Raw genomic sequence first — 13,387 nt, forward strand, 5'->3', positions numbered from 1 at the left:
GATATTGTAAGATTATTATGCATTACTGTTTATGCATTATTATTTTGTTATGCTAATGCAGTAAATATTAATTTTGAACCACAAATGATAAACAAAAGACATTTTAACAAATATTTTGTTTTCTGTTATTTTATATTTAATACTAATAGATGCAAATTCTATAACATATAATATAACTTTGAAAGGAAATGGGGGCTTTAACCTGGGGTCCCTGGGCATGCCACAATCAGGGCCTGACTTAGACAGCTTTTTTTTTTTTTCGGAGCTTTAATAATATTTTTTTCTACCTCACGAATAGTGAAGGAAAGAGAAAACCACCGGGAAAGGAATGGATTTTTTTCGAAGTTAAGCATTGAAAGACTTTTCCGAATAACCATTTTCAAAGCACTTCACCATGAACTTATAATTTATGTTATCGGACAGGTCAAAGGACAAAAGACGCATGACAGTTCCAACCTCGTTTATTAACTGATAAATAAATTCTGCGGCCAAGGATAGGGAGAAAATCGCAAATTTGGTGACCCGTGTGGAAAACATGGGGATTAAACGTGTTTTTCCATTGGTTCAATCTTTAGCAGTGTAACCTATGAATGTAATGCTTTTGAACGAGCTTTTCCGACCACGTGTTTAAGAGTCGGTTAGTGGACACCATTTTGTCTTTGTCGTCTAATTTCAGGACAGCAGAACCCGGAGAATCTTGAAGCGAGTTTGGGTTTGCAATTGTAGTAAGTTTTTTTTATTTTAAATTTCTTATTATTTTTTTTCATTTAAAGCATAGATAAAAGATTAAAGCTTCAAATAATTTTTATGCATGAACTTGGCTAAAAAAAATGATCGTTCTGGCAGTCACGGCAGTACCGTTCTTCGATTTTAACGAGTCGCGGCAAAAGCTTTAAACTGCTGCACTTACCGCCCATCTTCCTTCAAATTTTTAAATCGAAATTCAACAGGAAAAAACCACATAGAAATAGGGTGAATTTTATTGTCACTCCCAGAAGTTGCCGCCCGTGGCAAAGGCAGGGTGCCACTGGCGACAAAAAATGAGACTATTGCTACTATTTTGAAGCAATGGCGACTTTTTTAGCTAAAATGTGATCAAAACGACTATTTTGCAATCAATCGCAAAAAAGCGGTGACTTTTTAGAGAAAACGCGACTAAAATGTATAAGAACTCCTTTTTTTCCCCAAAGGCGAAAAAATTAAAAAAATTTAAAATTCGCTTATTAGTTTACTTTCTACTTTTCAAAATAATTTAAAAAATCTGGAAAGTTTTGCCGCGTTTATTTTGTCAAAATTAGCGTTTTAAAAAGTTGGAAAATGAAATGTAATAAAAATATTCACGATCAGAAATGTGTGATGTTCATAGTTTTGAACGAAATGTTGTGTTTTTGCAATCGCAATTTTCGTACACACTGTTAAAAAAATTTCCTGAAAATAACGGATAAAGTACCGGCAACAAAGTTGCCGTAAATATTACGTCTCCGTTAAATTATTTTCCGTGACTTAACAGAAGTTCCATTTCTCATTTCTCCGTTTAGTTCTGTTCTTCCATTTATAAATTTTCCGTGACTTAACGAAAATTCTATTTCTCTTCTTTCCGTTGATCTATTTTTCCGTTTTTAAATTTTCCGTTCATCTATTTTTCCGTTTTTATATTTTCTGTGTCTTTACAGAACTTTCGGTTCTTGATTTTTCGTTGCGCTATTTTTTCGTTTCTCATTTTCACATATTTTACTGAAATTTCATTCTCGTTTTTCTATCCTATGTTTAAAATGATATATAGAGAAAAATAGTTAACTATTCAAAAACTATTATTGTTTTAATTTGTATTTATTACTCATATTTTAAGTGAAATTTTTGCTTGATAACTTACTTTTCAAGGCATCTATCTCGAAATTTGCACCTTCAGATGAATAAAAATAATCGAAAAGTACCAGCAAGGAAATTAGTGGATTTAAATATAACACCAATTTTTGATGTTGATACTGTTCGATATTTCCTTCCACATCTCCTCGTACATATTCTGGCGTGGCATGGAAAAGCATACATGAAAAATAGAATATTTTTATTTGCAGAATGAGTCAAATAAAACACCATCAAAAACCGGTTGACTTTATCATGGAATAATATACCTGATGGAGAGTACCGCATACCAATTTACTGTGTTTAAAAACAGAATCATTGACATACACGTGAAGAATTTTTTGCTCAGATGATGTATATCCCCCCCCCCCCTCGGTGATTTCCGCATTTTTCACTCATTGGAATAGCAACATAGATTTTTAGTGCATAAGCATTATACTTAGGCTAAACATATCAATCAGTTCGTTTTACCCGAAATGTTTTTACAAGAAACTTGCAATAATCTCAAATAAGTTGTTGGATGAGATCCTAAGGAAATAAATTAAATAATTTATATTTTTTATTATAAATGAAATCCCGAAAGGAGTAATGAATGTTTCCAGATTTCGAAGTAGTCAAGAAAACTTATTCTTGTCAAAATTGTAATTGTATTTTCAAAGATTAACAATCTACTATACCTTTTCGCAAAAAATATAACAGCAAGAAATACTTTTATTTAGAGATTCAAAATGTTTACCTTCAATCTGTCAAAAAAAAAAAAAAAAAACTGAGTGATTTTTTCTGTCTTGCTCGCACACCACGATAATCTCCGGTTGATACGAAATGTTGGCCATTTAACTTTTTAATGACTTTCAAGAATACAACGCGTTAGAGCAAAAAACAGTAACTTTATAATAGTTCTATAAATTCTAAATCAGCTACCATCGGAATTCTATCAAATGCACATTAACAAGAAAAATACATTTGTATATTAACATGTACAAAGATATTCAACAATACTTACATGTGACCAGCGGTGCTAAATTTAAGTGTCTCCATTGCATCTGGACACAAGTAATCCAATAGCCTTTATTTTAAATGGATAACACGAGATCCTAAAACTATTCTCACCGCTAGAACACACAATATGACTAACGAATAGAATTGTCGTCGACGACGACGAACGTCGTCTAACGAATAGAATTTCGAAGTATTGAGCAAAATAATACACCGCAATAATATTCTAATATTGTCTCAGTAAAACCCACATCAAATCACCAAGGCGATCAAAACACTTCTGCCTGTCTGAAAATGGTGCAAACATTTTTCCAAACTTACAAAGCCCAAAGGCGTAAAAACAGTTTCGACATAGTACTAGTATATTACTTTCCAAACATGAAATAGCAAGTTATCTGTTTTGTCTACGGCATCTGAGTTGTTATTCTAAATAAGCTTTTAATTAACAACATGTAACAGTGCGATTTAATAAGCACTCTCAAAAAGCGATGTTTATCATGACTTGAAGGCTAATCAGAATACTAACAAAGTACAGCACAGCGGCAACCCTAGAAATGGAGAAATTCTGTTTTCATCACTTCCTTTCGTGATATTTCTGTTGTTGGAGGGAAAAAATACGTTTTGAAGCATTACGGAAATATTCTGTTAAAATCAGTCAGAAAACTACCTGAACTTTCAGGTTTTTTTTTAACAGTGCAGGTTTAGTTTTTTGCGGTAGCAATTTTCACTAAAAGTTTGTTTCCGCTACGATTAATTCTTATCAACTGTTTGCATTCTGAATGAATGTCAATAAAATTTTGCGTTTAAACTCTAGTAGCTTTATTAGGTGCAATCATTTTTTTGAAAACGAGCGTTAATTCAGAGATGTGCCGACCAAAACACGCTAGAGCAATCTTAGGAGCAGGAAAATAGTGAATTTGGAGCAGGCTGGAGTAGTAAAATTGTAAATTTGGAATAAATTGCAGCAGCAAAACTTAACTTTTTGCATCAAATTGGATCAACTTCTCACACGCAGAAACATGATCAAATGATTAAAAAAAGTATTAATAAATAAATAAATAAAAAAAATAAAGCGATTAAAGGTGTAAAAACACCATTATTTGAACTAATCAGTAAAGCTATTCTAATCTCACTTTTTGTTACTTTATTTGTCAAATAGTTTTCAAACCTGAAAAGTCCGGTCTTGCTCCACTTTTTCTTACGCTTTTTCTGATTTAAAGTCTGATTAGTTCACACATTTACTTTGCTTCATACATTGCTGCTTTTATTGCACATTTAAGTTAATAGTTCTACTTATTCTAAAAATTTGTTTGCTTTTATGTAGTTTAGATAAACATAAAACTCAAAAACATATTAAAAGGCGGGGGGGGGGGGGGGGGTGGAAGAATGATTAAAAAAACTTACCTCAACAACTTACAAGTGTGTTTTAAAGAGTTATAAATGTATACTTTTTTTGATTGGTATGTGTAAGTTAGTTACTAATTTGACCTTATTTATAAACATGTTTGTACATGTTATACTGAACTGTACTTGATTAACAAATCTGAAAGTTCAAACAAGGCCCCATTAAAAATTATACTTTAAACTGTTTCATATTTAATCATATAACAAACAAGTAATAATGATATTACTATGAAAAAATTTGATTTTGAGAAATAATGCATAGGGAAAGGAATTTTTAAATTCATGCGAAAAAAATAAATAAAAATTAATAATTAAATAACAATTTAACAATAAATAAATGAAATTTAAAAAAAGCGTTCACAATGAAAATATTTTTAAAACTAGATAATGAGGGTATATTTAAAAATTTACATGATTACCAAAATTTTACGAAAAGCTAAAAATAAATTGCTATGTTTGCATATTCATTTCCAAAGCATTAGAATTCCCCAAATTTTGTTCTCTGTCTCCAATCAAAATTATAGATTAATTTTAGTTCCAAAAATCTTAAGAAACTCAAGATCAAGACTTCTGAGAAAGAAAGAAGAAGAAGAAAAAAAAAAAAAAACAATTTTTACAGATGGCATGTCACAAATCAATTTGGATGCAACTGGATTGAGATTTTCGAGTGGGCGTGGCAAAAAGACGAACGAACAAGTCCTCTCTTACCGAAAATAAAATAGAAGGATTGTTGAAAATAATGATCAATGCAAAATTATTGAATTAAAAGTGGCAGAATCACATAGTAAATTAAAACGATCGAGCTTTGCTAAAGCAGATTTCAAACTGAATAAAAAAAATCTGAAGCAGCTCGAAAAATCGTAAAAAACAGCTTCAAATGAATAAACTTTACGCTAATCTGCAGGAACTGCCAAATATGCTGAAGGGACTGCAATATTAAATGCAAAACCCGCATTTTCGGACGCAAGTTTCTTCGATTTGGAGCAGAAAAGTACATTTGAGGAGTTTACTTTAAAAAGATTACATCCAGTTTTATATTTTTTTAGCAAAAAAAATAAAATTTTGCGCACAAACGCTAACTGTTAGAATTTCGAATTTTTCGCAATGTTTTAGTAGGATAACAAGTGACTATTGGCAAAAAATTGGCATAAGTCTAGGAATTTTTCCTCAATTTTATCAGACCAAAATTGCCAATTTCATTTTGGATATATTCCCTTAACAGTGGATATCATAGCTTTTGCCAAAAAAAAACATGCATTTTCTAGTTTACTTTCAAAATGGATTAAACAGTTTTGCATTTTTTTGGCAAAACGAAAAAAACTTTTTATGCACAAACACTAACTGTTAGAACTTCGAATTTTTCAATGTTTTGGTAGAATAACAAGTGACTATTGGAATAAGTCTAGGAATTTTTCCACTATTATATCAGACCTAAATTGCCAATCTTATTTTGGATATTATTTTCCCTTTTGGTGTAAAGCAGTGGATATCATCACCTTTTGCAAAAAAAAAAAAAAAAAAAAAAACGCATTTTCTTCAGAAATCAACTTTAAAATTGAAACAAAATATTCAACATTTTTTAAATATATATATATATATATATATATATATATATATATATATATATATATATATATATATATATATATATATATATATATACACATATATATATATACACATATATATATACATATATATATATATATATATATATATATATATATATATATATATATATATATTACTCTACTTCATTCCTTCCTACTTACTTTATTCTTTTCATTGAACATTTAAAAAAAAAGGACCTTCGATGCAATTAAGTATGAACAAAGAAACCACCCAAGCCGATTCAAATAACAACGTTGTAGGTATTAATAGATCACATTTTTAATCACAATTTTTCAAGTAATCACAATTTAATCGTTAATTAATCACAATTTAGGTCGCGCTTGTCTAACATAACAGACTTGCACAAGGCGCAAGGTGCTGCAATCTCTTAATACGGACGGGTATCATGCTTGACTGGAAATGTTCAGCCAGTGCCTCGCTACGTATTTTATTTGTGAACTACTTTTGAATTAAAAGTGGCAAATTCAAATTTGGATGTGTGCCCTTTTGATATGAAAGTGAATGAGTGGGTACCGGCAAATAAGGGATAAGTTGCACTTTGCTGTAAAAGACCTGGCGAGAAATAAGGGGATGGATATACTTACACCGTTTAGGAGGTAAAACCAATGTTTACGCATTTTTTCATAGTAGATATAAATCACTTTCAAGAAGAAAGAAATTCATGGGTCGTTAGGCTTATATTAGAGATTCTGAAAACGAAAAAAAAAAGTTTTTTTCCCAAAAGTGTATATAATCAGTTTTCAAAGTTAACTCGTATGTAGCAGCTCGTAGGATCGAGATTGGCGTAGCAGCGAATGCTGCGTTTCTATTCTATTTCTTTTTATGCAGCTTGTCCTTTTACTGTTGTTATTAATTTACAATCAGACAATGAGAAATTGTATCAGAAAGTGTCTGTATTTATTTCTTTAGTATACCTTTAAAAGAGATGTACTGAAGTCTGGAAAATATTTACTGAAGTTTCTTTTTTTCAAGGGTTATTTAGTGAACATCTTCGGCAGGTTTGACGTGTGTCCAGCGCCCTGCTGCGAGTGGTCCTGCTTAGATACCAAGCAGCCAAAATATGTCGATTGAAGTATCAGTGCATTAATTCATTAATATAGTTTATATGCTTTTTTTTTAAAAAAAAAAGGAAAACTATTTTCTGCACCTGGCGACTTTTTTTCATATTTTAGGCTACTGAAGCTACTATTTTTAGTAGCGGAATCCAGTGGCAGCTCCCTAGATCCGGCACCGAGTTAAGATCTCATAATCGACTTCGCCCTTTTCCCAATAATCCGAGCGGGCCCGATTAATCCAACTTGGATTTCTCTCACAACAATTACGACACATGTGTAACACACAACAGTAATTAAGGTGTATTAGTAAATCATTTAAACAAACAGTATTATTTGAATATAATGCCGTGCTAAGCACAAAAGCCATATCTGCAGTTGAGCTGAAAATGAGATTTTGCTTTTTAAAGTTAAACGCCTTCATATATACTTACGTGAGATATAATTTTTAAGATTATTTTTTTTTTTTTTGAATACTTCTCTTCACAAATGACCATAAAACATTGCATTTAGCTAAATCATGTTAAAAATACTTGATTAGCACTTTTGATAAGCACAGTGCAGATATGAATGAGACTTCTGAACTTAGCAAGGCAGTAAGAAATAGTAATTAGCATTTAATAAATACTATCAGGCCCGGGGCCCGGATATATAAATGTTCGGCACCTCCCCAGAGGCCAGCAGTGTATTTTGCAACGGTAATAAGTTTTAGTGACTATTTTTTCAATTTCTTGGGCCGTTGGGCCCTTTAAGGCAGGTGTGCCTACGGCCCCCTAAGGGCAAGGGTACACATCCCTAAATATCACAAAGACACCCCCAAAAAAGTGAAATACACCTTAAAATCCTCCCCCCCCCAACTGCAGGTACACAGATCCAGACCTGAATAGTAAAAATAGTTACAATAGTTTTTTTAAAAACTAACATTCTAAACTGCTCCAATTGATTTCAACATGTCAGGAAAAAATAATTTCAATCACAATGGGGCCGGGGGTCTCATGATCATTTTTTACTTTGAATGACATTTCGGTTTAATGAAGTTTTTAAAATGTCTCTCTAAGTAATTAAAGTTCTAAGTTCTTGGCATGTAGTAGAATCAATTGTAGAAGCAAACATTTATTATTATTATTGTATGAAAATCGAATTCTGAGACATTTTGCAAACTATTGATAAAACTGAAGCCATTCTTCACTTGCAAGACTTTTTACATGTGGAAAACATGTTTGTAGTTTATTTATGTAATTTCAAATTGGTATGTATTCTAATTATTTATCATTACTATGAAAAGTTTCTGCTTTGACCTAATTAAAACAATTTTCTTTTTGCTTATTTCAATGTTGCTTTTCACATGCATATTTGAATTACAATTTGCTTTTGTTTCCTATTTCAGAAAAATGCTGACTATGACTGGAAAAGTTTCGTTTATGCTTATTGTATGGATCTTCTCCACTGCTTCTTATGCTCAAGTTCCGACTTCTGATGGTAATTTGAAACTATAGTTGGGTCAAACTTAACCTGGCAGCATTGTGAAGGTTAAGCAGATCCCAACCACATCATAATGACGCCCCAAGTCCTAACTTGGATGTATTCTTCTTTTTGAAATTTTCTTCTGTATCTTTCTAAAGAATTCTCGGTACTTACGTAATATCGCAACCAATTAGATTAGAGGCCTTGACAGCATCTCAATTTTACATATACATGTATTACCAAATAAGGTAGGCGCGTTTACTGTTTTGGCTATGCATAAATAATTGGAATGACGATAACATTTAAATTCGCTGACCTACTGCAGAAAATAAATATTAGTCGTAAAATCAGATTCGGGGAGGGAAATGTAAAATTCTTATTAGTTGCCGGAATATTCCTATTGCATGATCAAGTAAAAAAATTATTAGTTAATAATAGGCAGCATTTAAAATTTAAAATGATTGAGCTTTTTCAGATCCTCTGTGAGAAAATCTCCATCAATGAGCTAGAAAGGTTAGTATTTGACATGGCCTCGGAATCTGTGGTTAAAAAGGCTATAACTCCAGTTCTGTTTCACTTGCCTCAAACAAATTCCATCTTACGTAGAAAACAAAATCCACTCTTCTGATTGGTGTAAAAACTTGAAATGCAAGAGTATGTTTATACCAAAAAATTAGCGAAAGAATGCTAATTAGATTCGGCTTTTATCGCGGTTATTTATAGCCCTATCAACAGGTCCTTTGCTCTTTAATAAAACTCACTTTTCCAGCACTTTTTTCTATTTTTTAACAATCGTTTGGCGCAATTTTACGGCTCTTGTGCCAAAAAACCCAATTTCACCCAGCAATGTTCACATACAATATATTTAACGTAATAAAGTATTTTCTCATCTACTAAATTTCAACTAAGCTTTGTAAAAATTATTTTTAAGTTAAGTGACTATCATACTTTTACTTTTTCTCCTCACAGAAAAGCCGACAGTATCTTGTGCACCAGGTGAAACTAAATGTTATTTTGGTTGTTGTCCATATGCAAATGCAACTTGTTGTTTGGATCGTTATCAATGCTGCAAACATGGAGAAACATGTATACCAGTAGTGGGTATATGCATCAGTAATGAAAACCACATTCAACCTGAAAAATCAATGAAAATACGAAATCAGACTCAAAACTTTACCACTGTATCTGACAGCCATAAGTTACATGTAAGAAAAACTGAATGTTCGTCCAAAACAACCCAATGTGGCGAAGGATGCTGCCCGTACGAGCACGCTACCTGCTGCTCAGATGACCTTCATTGTTGTCCCCAAAATTATTATTGTGACTTTGAAACATCATCTTGTATTCGAAATGGAACTGAGGGACTGGAAGAGGACGAGGAAGATTTCCAATGGTGCCCTGCTAACATGACGAAGTGTGGCTTCTCCAGTTGCTGTCCCCTTCCAGAAGCGGTATGCTGCTTTGACAGCCTTTTTTGTTGTCCAAAAGGCTACTTTTGTGATCTTGAACGGAAAACATGTGCTGAGAAGTTGACAGAGGGATTCATGCTACCAATTAAATGATTTTTTTTAATTCTGATTTCAAATAAAAAATTATCTTTTGGAGTACTGTTTTCTCTTGGTATTTTCAAATTCACACAAAAGTTTTAAGATGACAATTGAAAAATGTGTTTAAAAATAAAATTAATGATAAAATATTACCTTGACTGAAACTAAAGATGTGCTCTTTGTAGTTATGTAGAAAACAAACTTTTACATAACTGTGTGATTATTTTTATTCATACAAATAAGACAAAAAATAGCTGATATGAAAGGAATGCTTTTATTTTTTACATCCTACAATAATTATTCATTTAAATATCACCTTGAATTCACCAACAGATATTAGAAAAACTTCCAAAACAGAAAAATAGTCAAAATATGATTTTGATTTCTAATTTGTTTCAGTCTTTCATTGAAAAGTGTATCCATTAAAAATTTAATTAACACACATATGTATATATATATATATACACACACATTATCATGAAAAGAATAATAAATTATATTGCAAATAAACCAAATCCAGCTTGGTTTTCTTCCAATCAACACCAATATGTAAGTATTGAGTTGTGTGCACTATGACATTTCACCCATATATACAATGTTATATTCAGGGTTGGCAAAATCCCAGGGTTTTTTTTTAAAAAAAAGCCCATGGATCCAGGTTTTTTTTGAAAAAGTATTTTAAATAAAACTCGAAAAAACTCGACTAAAGCTGGGTCTTTTAAAAGAAATGTGTTTTTTTTTTGTCTTGTTTTAGGAAAAAATGTGGGGTACTTGTAGCATATTGTAGCGTAAGTATATGGACAAAGCACAAAAATTGTCTTGGTTTAAAAAAAGCTGGAAAACTAGTTAAAATTCTGCATTTTCTGAAGAAAAGTATAAAAGACGACAAAACCCAAGAATGGTGAAGTTTCAGATTTTTAGTTTCCATGATTACCAATTTTACTTTATTGTATTTCGTTTTCTTATGCAAAACTACTGTAGAACCTCTAGTACCCTTTTCACTGAATTCCAGCTTAATCAAGACATTTCTTTGAACTTTTTGTTGCCTGTTTTTCTATTTCTGTGTACAGAGTAAGAAATATTAAACTTTTTCGCAAGATAATGAAAATACTGTACATCAAGGGCGCCCATATGCAAAATTGTAAGGGGGGGGGGGCTCATATTTTCCCCCATGGTATAGCAGGATATTTTCCCCATGAAAACCGACTTCAGGACAGATTCGTCATTAAAATTTGACATTTTAAATAACTTATTCATTGATGGCTGGAGAAGAAATATTTTTGCAAAGAAAAAAGTACCAAAAGCAAGGAAGTTCTAATTCCTAAGAGGGGGGGGGGGTCTTGAGCTCCCACTTGCCCCCTTTATGGGCGCCCTTACTGTACATCCTATTCTGTTTTCTGTCCGACCGTTTGTAAAAATCTGTTAATTTCTAAAAAATATACCTTGTTTATTCAAGATTTGTGAGATGTTTTTTGCAGAAAATAATCCACATGAAAGCCTTTTAGTTTGAGTAGTTTCCTCTGTACAGTCTACAAATATTGAGAAAATCAGATGTGACAGGACTTAGTCAAGATAGTTTGAGATATTTATTGACTAGTTAAAGAAAAAAGTTAAATATATTTATTTAAAATCTCTGAAGTACTTTTTTAATGTCACTAAGAGTTAAGAAATACTATTAAAGTTCAAAATTGACTTTTTATGTCCATTGTCTGTGGTGAAAATAAAAAAGAAGTTTAAATTGTGAAAGTGTTTAAATTAATTAATTTTTTTAAAAACTTCTCAGAAAATTTAAAAAACCTAAAAGTTGGATAAATAATGGGTTTTTCAAAAGAAAAAAAAAAAAAAACCACTGGGTCCAACCCAATTGGGTCCAATCTGGCCAACCCTGGTTATATTGCATGTGAAACATATCAATAATTATTTTCCTGTCCAGGAAGGAAAACTTGTTACTTCTGCACCAGAGTCTTGGTTGCTCTAGTTTGAAAATGATTGTCAGATCACAATAGTACATATACAATGTACAGTAAAAAGCACACCAAAAAAGGGTACATATTTTCAGCAATACAGTTAATATAGTTTTCAACCTCACAAGGAAAAGGATCCTTTAAATCGAAATTGCACAGTTCAAAATACACCACTTCTGGAGGAAGGAAAGTAAAAGGACTTCACAAATGCATTTCAAAATTCAACCTTTCAGGATTATTGTATTTGTACAGTCTTATCAAAACTAGATCGTTGGTCTTTTCACTTATTATAAGAGTTAAATATTGTATTTTGTAAAATTATGCCCATATCTAGACAATTCAAACCATTTGACCAAAAATATGAAAACATTTCCAAGTCCATTTTCTAAATTTTCAATTTAAAATATACCACATATTTCTGGATTACTCAGACTTTGAAAGAAGCTTGAAATTATTGCAATTAGAAAAGTAATTTGTAAAGTTGTTGAAATGTAAGCAACTGTTTTACTAAAGTCCATCAAACTGAGAAGTAAAAATAAGATCTATTATACCTCAGTTACACTGCATAATTACTCATGTATTTATTGATTATATTTTAAAGACAATATTTTTTAAAATTCTAAGCTAACAAAAGGGGGGGGGGGACAATAATATATAAGTTATAAATCAAGGGAATTCAGCACATCAATGTCAAGTTTAAAGCATGAAAATTGTTTCATGGATTTTGTAAAATATCAATAAATTTTGTTAACTTAATTTATTCCTTTTAGATAGTTCAAGATTCATATATTTTTTTCCTTCATAAGTATGATGACCCATAACATCAGCAAAATAAAGTTGCTTTTGTCTTGACATATATACATTAACTTAAGAAAATGTTCTAAGCATAATATTGTAAACTAAACTGCATACACATGCAGGTTTAAAGCTTATTCACAAGGCATCTGATATCCCATGCTAGCCGAGGCAAATACTAAAGGTATTTAGGGAGAGGCAGCTCGGAATCAGAACTGTATACATTTTGTTTCAGTTTCATGGGGGGGGGGGGGGACCAAACTGTCAAAGGCCTTGCCTCTCGGCAGCGCTGTTTATTCAGAACAAAAAAGAAAGAAAATGCCATTTCTAAACGCATTTTAAGAATGATTTCATTTTAAAGTTCTGCTTCAGGAGTAATTAGATGCAAAAAAAGTTCTTTTTATGGGTTGTGGGAGAGGGAGCTTTTAAAACAAAGCAAAATGTTTACGATTTGTAATATAAGTAAACACGTTGTAATAAATCACTTCAATTACAGTCCTCTAATCTTTTAGGACCCTGATATGGATATATTAATCACTTGACCTAAATTAGTTCAAACAAAAGGTTATGTATGCTCAACAAAATTTACTTTTAATAATTTAAAACACAATGTTGTGTTTGGAGCAAGTGTTCGTGATGGGGGCATGGGGGGGGGGGCAGAAACAAGTTT

The 13,387-nt window shown here is 31.7% G+C and overlaps 1 long non-coding RNA gene across 1 annotated transcript; it reads left to right on the forward strand.

Moving 5' to 3' along the window:
- The first annotated feature begins 614 nt into the window (after window positions 1-614).
- Window positions 615-9,518, forward strand: LOC129234453 (uncharacterized). Its single transcript, XR_008581540.1, has 3 exons — window positions 615-725; window positions 8,335-8,426; window positions 9,381-9,518. It is a non-coding gene; the product is annotated as an uncharacterized LOC129234453 (long non-coding RNA).
- The last annotated feature ends 3,869 nt before the right edge of the window (window positions 9,519-13,387 follow it).

The sequence above is a fragment of the Uloborus diversus genome, chromosome 1 (assembly GCF_026930045.1).
Source record: "Uloborus diversus isolate 005 chromosome 1, Udiv.v.3.1, whole genome shotgun sequence".
Lineage (NCBI taxonomy): Eukaryota > Metazoa > Arthropoda > Arachnida > Araneae > Uloboridae > Uloborus > Uloborus diversus.